The sequence below is a fragment of the Dermochelys coriacea genome, chromosome 4, assembly GCF_009764565.3.
Source record: "Dermochelys coriacea isolate rDerCor1 chromosome 4, rDerCor1.pri.v4, whole genome shotgun sequence".
Taxonomy (NCBI): Eukaryota; Metazoa; Chordata; order Testudines; family Dermochelyidae; genus Dermochelys; species Dermochelys coriacea.
In genome coordinates, this window is record NC_050071.1 from 68,384,942 (window position 1) to 68,402,114 (window position 17,173).

Here is a 17,173-nt window from a genome sequence, read left to right on the forward strand (position 1 = left end):
CATTGTCTACAGCCAAGCGCTACGATATAACCGCATTTGCTCCAACCCCTCAGACAGAGACAAACACCTACAAGATCTCTATCATGCATTCCTACAACTACAGTACCCACCTGCTGAAGTGAAGAAACAGATTGACAGAGCCAGAAGAGTACCCAGAAGTCACCTACTACAGGACAGGCCCAACAAAGAAAACAACAGAACGCCACTAGCCATCACCTTCAGCCCCCAACTAAACCCCTCCAACGCATCATCAAGGATCTACAACCTATCCTGAAGGATGAGCCATCGCTCTCTCAGATCTTGGGAGACAGACCAGTCCTTGCTTACAGACAGCCCCCCAATCTGAAGCAAATACTCACCAGCAACCACACACCACACAACAGAACCACTAACCCAGGAACCTATCCTTGCAACAAAGCCCGTTGCCAACTCTGTCCACATATCTATTCAGGGGATACCATCATAGGGCCTAATCACATCAGCCACACTATCAGAGGCTCGTTCACCTGCGCATCTACCAATGTGATATATGCCATCATGTGCCAGCAATGCCCCTCTGCCATGTACATTGGCCAAACTGGACAGTCTCTACGTAAAAGAATGAATGGACACAAATCAGACGTCAAGAATTATAACATTCAAAAACCAGTTGGAGTACACTTCAATCTCTCTGGTCACTCGATCACAGACCTAAGAGTGGCTATACTTCAACAAAAAAGCTTCCAAAACAGACTCCAACGAGAGACTGCTGAATTGGAATTAATTTGCAAACTGGATACAATTAACTTAGGCTTGAATAGAGACTGGGAATGGATGAGTCATTACACAAAGTAAAACTATTTCCCCATGGTATTTCTCCCTCCCAGCCCACCCCCCACTGTTCCTCTGATATTCTTGTTAACTGCTGGAATTAGCCTACCTGCTTGTCACCATGAAAGGTTTTCCTCCTTTCCCCCCCCTGCTGTTGGTGATGGCTTATCTTAAGTGATCACTCTCCTTACAGTGTGTATGATAAACCCATTGTTTCATGTTCTCTGTGTGTGTGTATATAAATCTCTCCTCTGTTTTTTTCCACCAAATGCATCCGATGAAGTGAGCTGTAGCTCACGAAAGCTTATGCTCTAATAAATTTGTTAGTCTCTAAGGTGCCACAGTACTCCTTTTCTTTTTGCGAATACAGACTAACACGGCTGCTACTCTGAAACTCACTTTCTTATTTCAGCTTACTACTAGATTTTTTTTTAATTATTCCATCTTCTTGATTGTACTTGTTTCTCCAAGGTATCTCAATCTTTTCATTTTAGTCCTTTATATAATCATCAACAAAGCCTCTTCTCCCTCTCCCCCCCGCCCATAATTTCTTTTTTAAAATCTAGACTTTTCATGTTTTCTTCAAGTTTCAGTCTCCTCAAAATTGACTGTTTTGTTTTCAATTCTTCACACTGTTACCACTATTTTAAAACTTTTTAAATCAGTTCCCCATATCTTATGGAGAAAGCTGTAAGTGCACTCTATCACAGCACATTTATCTTGTGGGGGAAAATTAACTTGTGTGGTTCTGCTGCCTTTTCCTCATAGCATTGCACTATTTACTCATTAGTGTCACATGAAGCTTATTTTACTTTTGGCTCTGTACCACACCAGATTTCTCTCAAGATTCATTTTTTGGTAGCTTCACATTTGCTTGACTTATTCAGGTTTTTCTCTGTGTGGTCCTGTCTAAAAATAAATAAATAACAAGTTATTTTAAAGGTTACTTCTGGTCAAACCCTATAGTATATCAATCAACTCATGGTTTCTAGTGGTCCACTGGTTCTTATTTTTTGCCACTGGTCTCTATCTTTGCTGCCCTAACAACATCAGAAAGACAGTATTTTTGTGCTGATGGATAAGATCACATCCTTTCCCTTTGATTCAAGCTTGCCTGTATGAGGGCTTGTCAGAGTACATATATTGTAAGAATTATGAAAAATGACTATTAAAGAAGGAAAAAGAAATTACAAAAAACAAACAGTCTTTTTCCTCAAACAAATTCTGGAACTCAGTTCTATGAGCTGAGGAATAATCAATGAATCAATCAAATTTATCCCAATCCCTCCTCTTCCCCCCCCCCGAGTTAAAATTACCACTAATTATCCTTTTTCAAAAATATTTAACAAGTGTTTGAACATTATTTACTACTCTTTTTATTGGAATTCTCTCTTCCAATGTTGTAATCAAAATTCAGACTCTTGTTCAGACTCTTATGGCCATCCTACCATGGAACACAAACATAAGGTTCTGTATAAATATTTCAATTTACTAAACTGAAATTCACAGTTCCTGTATATTGTGTACTTAAAATATGTGTTTCAGCAAAATGTTCCTGCCAGTAAATTTATTCCTTAGACTGTTCTTTGAAAATGAACATAAAGGGGTTGCAAATTCCTTTAAAAGTTGAACGAATTCTCATGAATAATTGTTCAGGTACTCACTCAACAACTTACACTGAGTTTTCTGTATCTTTCTTTCATCATCCATGCAGTTGTCTCTGTTATGTATCTTGGGTCTTGATTTTGATATAATATTCTACCTGCTCCGTTTCTATTGCTCCCTTTCACTCTTAAATCTACTCTTTGTTCCAATTTTCATCTCAACAGCTTTCACTGAGACTTTTCTCCCTCTAGTCTATTGGTTCTTGTTCCCTTTAATCTCCTGAGGCCTTTTTCCATTTTCTAAATCTTTCATGCTTCCTCCTCTTCAAAAGATTCCTTTATGTTTTCTCTCAAAATTCTTCACCCACTCTCTCATTTGAACAGTCTTGATCCCCTTATTCTTCACTGCTATTTCTCCATCTTTCTTCCTGTGCTCCTCTCCATTCACTCTGCTTCTTTAAAAAAGTTAATTTCCCCTCCCCATTCTAAAATAAACACCAGTTTTAGATTATCCTGTTTTCAACTTTCATGGAGAGAAACAGCTTGTTACCTTTTTCTGGTGAAGTGACAGAAAAAAAACTGCAGACCACCACTGTACCAGCAATTCAGAAGAGTGTTTGGGGGAGAGGCAAAGAGGAGGAGTATGAGCTCAGAGGACTACATTTCCCAATAAACTGTATTCAGAAGTGGCTGAGTAATAGAGAACCACTAGAGAGGAATGCTACTAAAAATTTCAGTATTCAACTGCAGGAGACTTTCATGAGTGCTGTTGCAGAAATTTATCCGTTTTCACACAGTTCATATTACTATTAGACCAAAAAAAGCTAACATTCTACTTTCAGTTACATGTGCAGCCTTATCAGACATGGGGTGGTCACATGCCCCCCCACCTTTAAATTGTGCCCCCCACCACCAAGGGTTATAGGTCATCTCTACCTAGAAATAGCCTGCTTTCTTTTCATTACTCTCTTGCCCTGAATCCCTGACCTTTTGCCACTATTTTCTCTTCCATTCTCCACACCCCATGAATAACAGAAACCAGAAACAGGAGTTAATGCCCCAATAATTTCATCACTGATTTCCTATCAGGAATCCAACATATCCCAAAAGGGATTATGTCACATGCAGCAATTGCTTCCCCGATATGTTCCCCCATCGCATGGCATCAACACAAACGTCTCCCACAATATACTGGAGGAAAGAAGGTGTGTGCTGTAGAGCCACTGCTCCCTGCCAGCATTCTTCCTCTGACTTTCTTTTCCACTCATTCTGTACTGCTTTGTGCCCCATTACACCACCCAGCCAAAGGGAGTATTTAATTTGCATAGAGACAATGAATATGCTTGGGCTTCAAAATATACCTTCCTTAATATGGAAGTTAAATGTCATGTAGCAGCAGTTTGAGGACATTAGTTTTCTGATTTAAAGAAATACATCCAGTTGCTAGGATATTATCCATATATGCTCCTTGATTGCTAGGTATACTCAAAGTATTAAACAGTAAAAGGCCAAGATTTCCAAACTCCAGCACCTACAGTTAGACTTGTAAATTCATCTTTAGGGCCCTAAATAAAAGCTTTTGTTTTTCAGAGGTGCTGAGCACCCGAATTCTCATTGTTTGGGTCCCCAGGAATACAGCATGTTACTGCAAATAAATATTACACATCAATTTACAGGAATCCTCCTTGGCATTTGTGGTTAAATGAAGTCAACTTGAGGGCACGAACAGTGTGACAACAGCCTTTTAACCTAACTTCAGCAGAGAATCTAAAATATTCCCACTCTCTGACCTCCACACACAGCCAGCCAATATTATCAATTCACATATTTCTGGGGTGGAACGGGGAGGAAGTAAGAGGAGGGGCAACTTTCAGCAACTGCGCCTCCCTGCCAGGATGCCGTGTCTCCCTCAGCTGGGTAGTCTCCCCTCTCTTACCACAGGTGGCAGTGCACTGTAGAGTCATGTTTCTGATAGACTCTCCCTCACTTCGCTGTACAGGAATGGACTCCCCCATACTCCAGGTCACACTACCTTTTGGCCCAAACATCCCTCAGTCAGGACAGAGGCACGACCAGGCCAAATTTGAGTGACATTGCAACCCTATGCACCAGCTCATAAGCCACTCACTTAAATTTGGCCTGGCAGCCCCTTCTTCTGGCAAATTTCAATGGCATTGAGACCATGCAGCTAGGGCAACGCTCCAGACTGCTCCAGCAGCACTCTGACAGATTTAGCATAAGACCACTGAGTAAAGCAGTCTAATCACACCCTGCCCTCAGCTCTAAGGCCTGTGGAACTTTGAGAAAATGCAAAAACTTTGGGGGGGGTACCTGTTTGCTTCACGCAATTGGCACTTCTGCTTTAGCCACCTCTTTATACTTGCAGTAAATCCAAAATTGCATTTTAGTAACAAAGCTACAGTAGTATGGCTGGGACTTAGGGAAGTGCGTGCATGTTTCTGCAGAGCCGAGCCAAGGAATAATTAGGTTGATTACCCCTAATATGAATTATAACTCAGTTCTTTCTCGAGACACTATTGTTTAGTTAAATAGACTAAAGCCATTCTTTAACATGGGACTACAAATCAGATAGAAATTTCAAGCTATATCTGATTCCATGGAGCGAATATGCAGTAATGTTCTAGGTTTCCTTCCACACTAGGAAACAATAACTAAAAGAATGAATTAAAAAGTTTCCCTTCGGTTGTGCATGCTAGCTTCTCCATTTCAAAGGGTTACATTGAACAAAAAGCCTAAGTTTTTACTACCTCTAGAAACAACTGGCACTATCAGTTGATTTCTTGTGTTCTAAAGACATAATCATGTACATAGGAAGAGACCTTTGGATCAATGAAGCCTCTCTTTATGCTCCTTATTTCCATTGCACACATGCACCCGGATGCATGTGCACGCACCCTTTATGAATATCTTCACAGATTCACAATGAGCTGTTATTCGTTGGCCTGAGCAGTTAGACAATATTTGTGACTCTTCCAGATTGTTTCCAAGAGAAGAAGAAGAAAAAAATTATACGAGTCAGACATTTCTGATTCAACACTGTTGATTTACACAGGGTGTACAAAAAGTTCCGCTTCCCTGAAAACAGGAGGATCAAACAAGATGCAGTTTCCTTGATCAGAAATGAAAGCCTGCTTTCCAGCCAGTCCTGTGCCCAAAGGAGCTCTGTCACTGCTCCCTCCCACAATCATTCTACCAGTACCTCTCCAGCTTTCTCCTGGCTCCTTGGTTCCTTCCACAATCACTCAGATGCACTAAATCAATGCACCAGTCCCTGCATTTGCAATCAGCCTAGAGGAAATCCACTCAGGCCGCATGGGTCAGCTACTCAGGCCATGCCTGGCTGGTCCATGCGCTGGATGGTAGCTTCAATTGTTTAATGGCCATGGAAACAAAGGGCATTTAATTGCTCTCATTTAGCCTGAATTAAAGGTGAGTAGCATACTGATCAGCTTCAGCGAGGTCCGCAGTTGCCCACAAATCAAAGACTTGCTAGAGGGCAGCCACCACCCTCCTCCACATCAGAGCATGAGCCCTAAGAGCTGCACAGATCCTCTGTAAATTACTGTAGAGTGAAGGGAAGATTCACTCTGGCAGTTCACCACTCTCCCCCATCATTCCACCTAAAGTTAGTCAAGAATCCTGCTCCCTCCAATGAAAATTTGAAGTGGGAATTTTTCCTGTGAAAACTGGAGGTGAGGTATGTTTTTAGCTTAATTTTTGTTTTCATTTTTGGGTTGCCAAAAAAGTTGTGTTTTTTTTTAAATGAAGCCCCAAGTATAGTCAACAAAATGGGAGCTTTTTTGACGAAAAGTTTCATTTTCAACCAACTCCCAGTTTTTAAATGAAGAAACTTTAAAAAAAAAAAAAAAAATTGTTGACCTGTTCCAGTACTAAACCTTTCTGTAGTTATTGATCCCTCCATCTCATTCCTTAGGAGACCAGATCCCCACACAACTTCACCACTGTCCCGTAATCCCATCCCTCAAAAATCATCACAACCAGGCACTTCTCCCAACCACTGTCCTCCCTTCCCCATCTGGCTTTTCACTACTGTCCACTCCATCTCTCTGCCACTGCCTTTCTTGTCCATGTACATACATGCAAACAATAAACCTCACAACAGTCAAGTAGCATCAGCAGAAAGATGGGTTGTATGTGGAATGCATGCCCATGAATTGGGGAGATATCAACTGTAGGAAGGCAGAGTAGAACAGGACAAGATCCAGGAAGAATTCCAACCTGCCCACATGCCAGCTACCAGAAGCTTCCTCCCATTCTTGGAGTACACCCAGTACCTAAAACAACCTACTTAAACAGCGAATGTTCAAGGATCAACCTACAGTGTATTTATGGCCTTTATTGAAGAAATCAAGGGTCATTTTTCCCCCTGAATGGACATCATCTGGTCTTTCCTCCTCTTCCATGGTTGAGCATGGCTGAGATTACTAGCCTTAGACACGCATTGCAAGGTAAAATACACAGCATGACCTCATGATTCAAACTTCCTCATATCCTTATGTCAGGCTCCTTTTGTCTCAAGTATATTTGGTACTTTCTTAGCATCCTGCGAACTAATCTTGCAGAACATACCAGTTAGAAGTTACCTGTAATTGTCATGCTACAGAGAGCCAGAATAGCTTAACGCAGGAAGAGCTATAAACTTCAACACTATTCAGCTCCTTCCTATTTGTAGATAAAAAACAAGAAGCTTCACAGCCATAGATCTAGGTATATAGGCCAGTCAGAATTTTAGAAGAAAAATTTTTTCTCTTCATTTTAGTTATCTCAAATGAAACATGGTTTTGCTGCAGCTTTAATCTTGAAACCCTAATTACAACCTGAATTCTAAGCAACAGCTAATTTAGCTCTCCACTATTTAATGAAGTACCATGCCATGGTTAACTTTAGCTGTTCAGTACTAAAAGTGAAGTTTTCTGCAAGATAGGCTCATTATCTTGTTCAACTACATTGGAGATGCTGCACTTAGATTCATGTAATTATCACAGGAATTAAGAAAGAAAGCTGAAATAGTTATCAGGTTTCCAGAGAACAGTCTTTAGACCTAAAAGTTCTTCACAGTAGCTTATTGCCCTCTCTCCCATTTGTAGGAGAAACTTCACCTTCTTTGATGCTCTAAATTGCTCTTAAGATTGTTTGGATTTATTATTCAGTTGTTTCTCCACTTTTCAGCTCACCAATGGCTGTAAGGTAACGGAGAACAAATGGAAAAAAGTGACCAAGTTTATAGCTTGTACTCCCTAAAAGCACAAATGTCAATATAAGAATAAGGGGGCATACAATAAGGGAGAAGGAGAGAATTCATTGGGATATCACAGGTTTCATGTCACATATGATGAGGAATCTACCATCTTGCTCAAGAGAGATCCAGAACTAAAACAGTCCAAATGACGATGATTATAGTAAGGTGCATTGGCAGATCTGAGTGGGCAAATACGAATACCTGTCTTCACTACCGACAGCTGCTATAGCTTACAGTCTCTCACTTTTGAAAGCACCAACTAATCAAACTCTCTCACACACAGGTTAGTATGAATATTGGAGACTTATGTTGGCTGTTTCTCCCAAATTACCAGGCTCATTTTTGTTGCCAGAATACTACACTTATTCAGAAACTCCATAACATTCAAGAACCATCTATCACATTGTAAACAGAAGCAAGTGAAATTGTCCCTTAATACAGTTATATAACGGTATTTAAAATGACAGTGCTGAAAAGCCTTACCAAAAAAGCATATCTGAATACCTACATAAAACGTAGCCAAATAGAATCTCTTCCCTCGTAACCGGTTTCTTCAATTTTTGGAAACCGAATTCGTGTGGGAGCAAAATACACATTTTTCAAATGTGAAGTCAATGGGCTTGTAAAACAAAAATCAGAAACAAGAGGTTTTAATCAAAAGTGCAAACCCCAACAAACTTCAGGAGTAAGGAGACAAGACTAGTCAAAACAAACCAGTCACACGTGTGGTGGCAACTAAGTAGAGTGCAAACCTATAATACTCAAATGTTACAGTCAGGGAATTATGTGCACCCCATCCTCCCTTACCATTCACTAAAGCACCTAGAAGCTTGGGTCTGTGTGTGCGCCCTTTGAGGGGCTCTGCAAGATCAAGAAAAGGAGCAGTAAGAATTAGAGGGGAGGCTGGTTAAACCTGATCTCCCCAATCGCGGCTGCGACTTTCGGTGCAGCTGCGGAGTTCGCAAGGGGCTGCGACTGTTTAAGCCACCCCACGTCCTATCAGCTTGGAAGCTTCCCAGGGACAACCAGGCAGCTGAGCCAGGTGCCCCGAGTTTGTACCAGTCACATTAACTGACCAGCATGGACCCAAGATAAGCGATCAGTAACTAAAACCAATCAGCAAGCACTGGAGAGTCCATGTCGCACAATTAAAGGACAGCTATCCAGAGCTAGCCCGCACGGGACACGCCTCCCCCCACGCTGGGGCATAGCACTGGGTTTGTCACCTCTCACTCGCACGGCGCCTGGGGATTCCCCACGCACAAGGGGGAGCGGATCGGGCATTCGGGATCCAGCACTAAGCATCCGAGATCTTGCCCCGACACTGCACCTAAGCGCTGGTTACTTGCACCGTGCATGGGTGTGTGTATTCGCTTTCGCCTCCTGTGTAAATGGCATGCGTGTGGAAATCACTCACCAGCGCAGGGTTAAGTTTCGCAAAGAGCAGGCTGATTAAGTGGCGGTGCAGGCTGTATACCGGGGCGCTGGCATCTTCTCCCCCATCTTTTTGCCAGCAGTTTGCCGGGCACTCTTCCAGACCTCGCCGATGAGCAGCCGAGTGGCAGGCAGCCCGGCTCTGCCTCTCTCCCTCCCCTCGTCGCGTCCCCCTCTGTGCCGGCTCTCACACTGCTCCCATGATGTCATCCAGTAAAAATCTGCCATGCTCAAAGGCTGGAATAATCCAGAGCAGAAGCAGAGAGCGGTAGCCTCCTGCTGCAAATGTCACATACAGGCAGCACCCCTGGAGGCAAGCAGGGTTGCTGAGAGAGCAGTAGGGGGTAGATGTGGGCTGCAAAAAATCCTAGGACTTAGATCACCTTTCTGTAAGCCACAAGACAGCACTCCTGCAAGGGGGCTGCAATCACTGAGCCGGTGCCTGGCACCTCCCAGAAAGATGTTGCAAACAAACCAAAAAAATAGCTTCATAACCCGACACTATTACCGGTAGCAAAGTTTTCAATGCTTACAGGTTGAAACAGAGTTTGGAAAAATGCTCACTGAGACAAACGGAACTGGCATGCTTTTTAATGGAGAATAAAAATGGAGCATTATTGCACATAGAGGTCATTTTTCCACAGCAGGACAGATCAAGCCATCCTACATATTAAGCCTTTCCTCCCTACTTAATCATAGTAGAATCTCAGCCATTGTGTGTTACCTACACCCTCTCCCTTCCTCTGGGCACTTTTGTGACGTACTTTTCCCAACGTTTCTGAAAAAAGAAATTGTTTTCTTCAGAACAATTTTTGAATGAAAAATGGCCTCTTGGCCAAGAGGAGAGAATTTTTCTGTTAAAATTTTCCTTTTACAACCATTTTTTCCAACTAAGTTTTCAGTTCTCTTTTTGGTAAAAACTATATGGATTCTCAAAATCCAAAAATACTTTCACTGAAAATGGTTTTGGAAAAAACACTTTTTAGAAGGTTTCAGTTTCATTTTTATTGAAAAACTGAAAAAGTGTTTCATGAACATAAAAGGTTGTTACAAGGAGGAGGGAGAAAAACTGTTCTCATTAACCTCTGAGGATAGAACAAGAAGCAATGGGCTTAAATTGCAGCAAGGGATATTTAGGCTGGACATTAGGAAAAACTTCCTAATTCCAGTAGTTAAACACTAGAATAAATTGCCTAGGGGGGTTGTGGAATCTATCATTGGAGGTTTAAGTGCAGGTTAGACAAACGTGTGAGGGATGGTTTAGATCAGAGGTGGGCAAACTACGGCCTGCGGGCCCCTCCTGCCTGGCCTCTGAGCTCCTGGCCCGGGAGGCTAGTCCCCGCTGTCTCCCCGGCTGTTCCTCCTCCCCCGCAGCCTCAGCTCACTGCGCTGCCAGCACAATGAGCTCCTGGGGCAGTGCAGCTGCGAGCCCAGCCTGACCCGGGGCTCTGTGCTGCGCGGTGCATGGCTAGCTCCAGTTAGGTGGCACAGCTGCCGGTCCTGGTGCAGCAGTGCTGTCAGCCACCAGTGCTTCAAGCAGCGTGGTAAGGGGGTAGGGAGCAGGGGGTGTTGAATAGAGGGCAGGGGAGTTCAGGGTGGTGGTCAGGGGTGTGGATAGGGTCAGGGCGGTCAGAGGGCAGGTTGAATGGTGGCAGTCAGTGGACAGGGAGACGGGGTGGTTGGATGGGATGGGGTCCTGGAGGGGCAGTCAGAAATGAGAGGAGGGGTTGGATAGAGCAGCAGGAGGCAGGGGCTCTGGGGGCAGTCAGGGGACAGGTAGCAGCGGGGTCAGGGGTACCAGGGGGGCCATCAGGGAACAGTGGGGGTTGGATGGGGCAGGAATCCCATGGGGGCCATCGGGCGGCAAGAAGCGGGGGATAGGGGGTGGGGCAGGCCATGCCTGGCTGTTTGGGGTGGCAAAGTCTCCCCTAACTGGCCCTCCATACAATTTCTAAAACCTGAGGCAGCCCTCAGGCCAAAATGTTTGCCCATCCCTGCTCTAGATAATACTTAGTCCAGCCCTGAGTGTAGGGGACTGGTCTAGAACAGTGGTTCTCAAAGCCGGTCCGCCACTTGTTCAGGGAAAGCCCCTGGCAGGCCAGACCAGTTTGTTTACCTGCCGCGTCCGCAGGTTTGGCTGATAGCGGCTCCCACTGGCCGCAGTTTGCCGCTCCAGACCAATGGGGGCTGCGGGAAGCGGCGCGGCAACTCGCGGCAACTCGCCTTTGTCAGATTAAAACAAAGCCTCTCTTTTTCATATTTAGTTGCTTAGGTGAAGATATCCTCCAGTGGAAGTGTCCCTAATGGTGCTTCAAAGAGTTCCTAAATCAGAAATAAATGCACAAAAATAGCTTGTGGATGAACACATTATTAAAAACCCATAAAGCCATAGAATGACTCCCTCTCAAAGTTTTACAACAGGGAATCTTAATTCAGTTTAAGGTACTTCATATTATATGTCTGCTAGGATTTTAACTCAGACTTTGGATGAAGTGAGCTCTAGCTCACGAAAGCTTATGCTCAAATAAATTTGTTAGTGACTAAGGTGCCACAAGTACTCCTTTTCTTTTTAATGAAACCTTTATCAAGTTATGACACCATTTGGGCTCATGTTTGCTGATCGGAATTATTAGTACTTGTGCCCCATTCTTTACATTAGGCATAATCGCTGACTGAGCTAGCCCTAGAGATATGATAGCAATAGGGAGTGTATAAAAACTAAAATAGATTAGACAAGATTTGTATTCCAAAAGAAAAAAAACTCTACTCACCAGCAAAGAAATACCATCTGGAAATCTCTCTGATCAAGACATTGCATGTCACACAAGCACCAGTGCTTATCCATCTGCAGAATTTGCCACATATCAAGTGTCTCACTTAGGAAAGACTAATGTGTTGAAAAAGACTGCAAGAAAGATTGCACCAGCCTTGAATAAGGCATGTTTTGAACTTCTCATTGGTCTTAATTTGCAGATACAAAACTGTTCTAACTCATGCTAGTGCAATGGTACTTAATGCCTGGTTTCAGTCCAGAGATGAGGTATGACTTTTATTGAACCAACTTCTGTTGGTAATGGAGACAAGCTTTCAAGCGGCACAGAGCTCTTTCCAGGTCTGGGAAAGGTACTCTATGTCACAGCTAAATACAAGATCAAACAGATAATAGGATAAATAGTTATAACATATTCTAAGGAACTATTCAAGGTGAAGAGGTTTAAACACAGGCAGTAATGTTTTCTGTAATAGCAAGCACCTAACCCAAACTTTGTGTATGCAGTTATCTGTCATGACTTTGATAGCATATACCCATTGGTACTGGGTTTTTTCATTTATATACTCATGGCCACTGGGTTTTCCCCCCATAATATATATTTTTGCTGCTTTGGAGAAAAAAAATTCCCTAGTAAATAGGCTGGTTGAATACATGAGAGCTTTTCTCTTATGCATTTGCCTAGGGACAGCTCCTTTGGTAAGCAGTCTTTTTACAGACTCCAGTTCCCATACAGTAGTTGAGATTAATGATATGGCAAGGTATGATACACAGTAGGTGGTCGAATGGGTGATTTAACAGCAAGTCTGTGCAAATCTATTTCACATCGTGCAAGTTCACACAAAATAACCCTCCTAGCCCCTTACGTTTTCTAGAACTTCAAGCCTTGCCAGGAAGATGTGTTACATTTTTAATGCCTTCTAAAAGTTTCCCAATTGTAAATATTTAAAGCAATACCCAGACTTGATTTAATGATACCACAACAGGATTTCATGCATGGGATGTAAGCTAGGGAACTGGGAGTGATCAAAGTCAAGCCCCAAAGCTAGTGGTGACTAGGAACATTGCTAACGCCATATGGTATTGCATGAAGTGGGGAAAAACAAGGAAGGGCTTCCTGAGGTTTTGTCTGATTTTTTTCCAAATTGGGTCTCTTTGATAAAGGACAAACTCAAAAAAAAAAAAAAAAGAAAGAAAATTAAAAGCAGCAGCATTCAGCTCTCCCATCTGGAAGAAGAGTCACCACAACTAAGCTTAGCTGTAAGTATTTTACTACTTTATTGTGATGGCACCTGAAGGATCCATTCACGATCGGGATCCTAGTGTGCTAGCCTCCGTACAAGAGAGTTTACAGTTAATTGCCCTGATCCTGCAAACAATGCCCTATACCTGACTTCAATGTAGAATTGATTTTGTAAACAATGTTAATTGTAAAGGCTTTTGAGTTAAGCCTTTTACCCATCCAGATAAGTCCTTTGGAGAAGGTAGAGCACTTAAAACATTTCAAGTCTCTAGTGTATCCAATCTTTTTTCCCTAAGAATATTACTTGCGAACAGACTTTCAGTAACTCACTCTCTCTCTTAGGGCATGTCTACATTACAAAATTATGTTGACTTCAAGTTAAGTCAGCATACAGCCACTGTAGTAATTAAGTCACTTGCGCGCGTTCACACTACGCTTCATGTGTCAGTGGTGTGCATCCTCACCAGGAGTGCTTGTACCAACTGTACTGTCAGTGCAGGGCATTGTGGAATGTCCAAGGGCACCAATTAGGGAGGGCATGAACCTGTAAAACAGCAACAACAACAACGAGTACTTGTGGCACCTTAGAAACCAACAAGTTTATTTGGGCATAAGCTTTTGTGGGCTATAACCCATTTCATCAGATGCATGAAGTGAAAAATACAGTAAGAAGGTATAAATATACAGCACTTGAAAAGATGGGAGTTGCTTAACCAAGTGGGGGGGTGGAAGGGTCAGTGCTAACGAGGCCAATTCAATTAGGGTGGATGTGGACCATTCCCAACAGTTGTCAAGAAGGGGTGAATATAGGCAACTCCCATCTTTTCATATGCTGTATATTTATATCTGCTTACCGTATTTTCCACTCCATTCATCTGATGAAGTGGGTTATAGCTTATGCCCAAATAAATTTGTTAGTCTCTAAGGTGCCACAAGGACTCCTCGTTGTTTTTGTTGATACAGACTAACATGGCTACCCCTCTGAAACCTGTAAAACAGGAATCCCTCTGTGGGGGAAGGGGAAGTGTTGAAGAGAGAATGCAGGGGACTCAGAAGAAATACAGTTTAGCCCTCTGAGCCAAGGTTACATTCAGAAAAGAGGGAGATGTGGGGTGGGCGGTAGTCATAGGCACCGACTCTGTGGGTACTTAGCATCCACTGGCAGCCATCTCCCCCTGATTCCCCCCCCCCAGCACCTCACTGATCAACTTCTCCCCCTCCCTCCCAGCGCCTCCCACTCCCACTGCAATCAGCTGTTTTGCAGCATGGAGGAGGCTCGGGGAGGGAGGAGGAGGCGGCATGCTCAGGGGCAGAACGGGGCGGAGGCTTGGGGTGGAACCAGGAGGTTGAGAAATCCCCTGGGCCTGGAGGAAGCTGGCGCCTATTGGGATGGGGTGAAAAAAAAGGGGCCAAAATGGGAGGTGTCATACAGGAAGGTGTCAGAGGAAGTCCATGGGTGGTGGGGAGATTAGAAACCAGGTGTGTGTGTGTGCACGTGTGTTTGTCTCTCTCTCAGCCAAGAAGACCAGTTCTCTGAGACTCGAACAATTGGTCCCAGGTGATTGTGAAGGAAATGGGGGGAGAAAGGAAGGGAAGGAAGAAGACAAAAAGAAGGGTGGGCGTGAGAATAAAAAAAAGTCAGATGAGAGGAGACCACTTAAATTGTCAATGGGTGGCAGGTTCTGCCCCAGGCAAGGTTGTACAGCAATGCCTACTGTGAAATTTTAGATTTTAAATGAAAATCATTTTATTTTGTCTTCATTTTTTGTTCTGAGTTTGAGAAGGAAGGAAATAAGCGTCGTACGAGTATCAGAAGTGATTATACCTCAAATTCTTAGGGTTTCAGCTGTATTCAGGCCAATTCCAGAACAAAGAACAGAAATTGCATCTGCACAGTCCATAAAGTCAATGATTATTGTTATGATTTGTATTATTCACTGGGCACTATCTGTGTGCTCAGCACTGTTCAGAATATGCCAGAAAATGTAGTCCCTGAGCCAATGGACACAAGATGTGTAACTCTGGAGACAATGGTTCAGATATTTAAGTATGAAGTGTATAGTTATTGACCACATATGTTATCACATGTTCACTGTGATGTGAATATCTATGAGTGGATGCACTGTGGCAATAGAAGCTTTACTTGATTAAGGACTAGAAGATTTGACTCTCCAACTTTCTTTCAAGAGGAAGAGCTTCCCAGAGCTCCTTTGCCTGTTTGTTTTTTTCTTTCGTGCTGCAGTGGCCCCGATATAGCTCAGAAGTCTGGAATTTTTTCTCACCTTGAAAATGTGAAAAGTTGTTGGTTTTTGGTTTAAAATATTATCCTGTGAAAACTGCAACTCAATCACTGTAGTGTTATATTTAAGACCCTTCTGGAAAGTAACTAGCCTTTCAACAGAAGTGAAAGCAGTGTTGCCAACTCTCATGATTTTGTCATAAGTCTCATGCTAATTATTGTCTTCTTTAAAGCCCCAGCTCCTGGAGTCAAGTGAGATGTGATTATTTCAGTCTTAATTCTTAAAGAAAAATGAAGTTGCTATCCCTTGTGGGGGTGGAGAAAGCTTCAAAATGTGAACCCAGTGCACCCTAAAGGATCAAAAAAGCAGAATGTAAATAAAATGAACACTAAATCTATTATATTTTACTTGATTATTATTTCAAAACCCATCTCATGATTTTTGGTGAGCCTGATTAATGTTTTTTGAACATTTGGGGGTGGCAATACTATGAAAGTGTCAGCTTCACTCCTGTTTAAAGTCAATTTCTAGTCTGTTATTTGTAGTGAGGTAACACCCTTGCGCCCCAGGCAGGTGCAGTATAAACTCATGGAGCCTTGCCAAAAGTTAAATGAACTGCAAAAAAGTGATAGAAAGTAATCTAGATTTTTCTACAATTGAAACACTTGTAGTATTCAAGAGTTAGTAACAAAGTAAGAATATACATTAAATTTTTAAACCTAACCAGTGTCCCTTAAGTGAATTGACACAAGGTGTCAGAATGTTAGTATTAGAGCTGAGTGGGTCTAATAGTTAATTTTCTTTCTTTATATAGGAATTAGAAATCAGACAGTATCATCTGACACGAGCACTGTATCTAAGTTATCTGCAAAAAAACAAGAATTTTCAGGTGCCCAAGTAGCCTCTGTGATTAAAGTCCCACCCCCCACACCAAAATCTGAAATGGCGCCCCGGGGATGGCTTCTGAAAGCCAGTTAACAGTTGATGTAAGCAATGCAGTGTCTACAATGACCCTGCATTGACATTAAATCTTGCAGAGGTGGAATAATTAAGTCAGTGCAGCAGGCTCTTATGTCAGCAGGAGCGAAATTTTTGTGTAGACACTTACATAATTAGGTCATCGTAAGCTGCCTTCTGCCGACTTAACGATGTAGTGTAGACCAGGCCTCAAATTCAGCTAGTCAGATCTCCATTGTGGCCACCTGTATGTGTTCCAGGCAGGGATTGCACTGAAATGGAGCCAAATTATGAATGCAGTTACTGAAGTATAAATCTGGACTCATTTCCCTTGATTCAAAGTGGTGTACATAAGTCTTATATTTGACATATATGCTCTACTTTTCCCTTCTACAGACACTGTTTTTTGTAGTATCAGTTTCATATTGTAATATAGCTATTGTATTTTTAAGTAATGCCAGTGATTGATTTTGCTGCCCTCTGACTCAGCTGGTGAAATAAAATGGTGCAAGTTTTTGCGAGTTCCTGCTCAGAAGGAAACATCTAACCTTCAAGAACTCTTCCACCCACATGCACAAAAATGGTAGCAGTGGTCTTAGTATCAGTTTTAGAGAATATTTAACCACCTGAATGAAAGGTTTATCTACTAGGTAAACTGGAGGCAGTCTACAGTACCCTCTTACTGTTAGGGATCTATGATAAACTGTTGTTTCAGTTTCCATAAAGTGAGTTTAGCATGTATAAATCCATAAAGCTGTATAGTTAATAAACCCATTCATTTCAAAATTTCAGCAACCATGATGCTTAGTTTCAGGAGGCACGTTACCACCACAG

At 42.5% G+C, this 17,173-nt stretch overlaps 1 protein-coding gene across 1 annotated transcript in view; it reads right to left on the reverse strand.

Moving 5' to 3' along the window:
* MARCHF1 (membrane associated ring-CH-type finger 1) overlaps nt 1-9,290 on the reverse strand; it is a 484,877-nt gene extending 475,587 nt beyond the window's left edge. The window contains exon 1 of the mRNA XM_043513291.1: nt 9,113-9,290. The gene's annotated coding sequence lies outside the window, so the exon portion shown is untranslated. The remainder of the gene's footprint in view (nt 1-9,112) is intronic.
* Nucleotides 9,291-17,173: the final 7,883 nt, after the last annotated feature.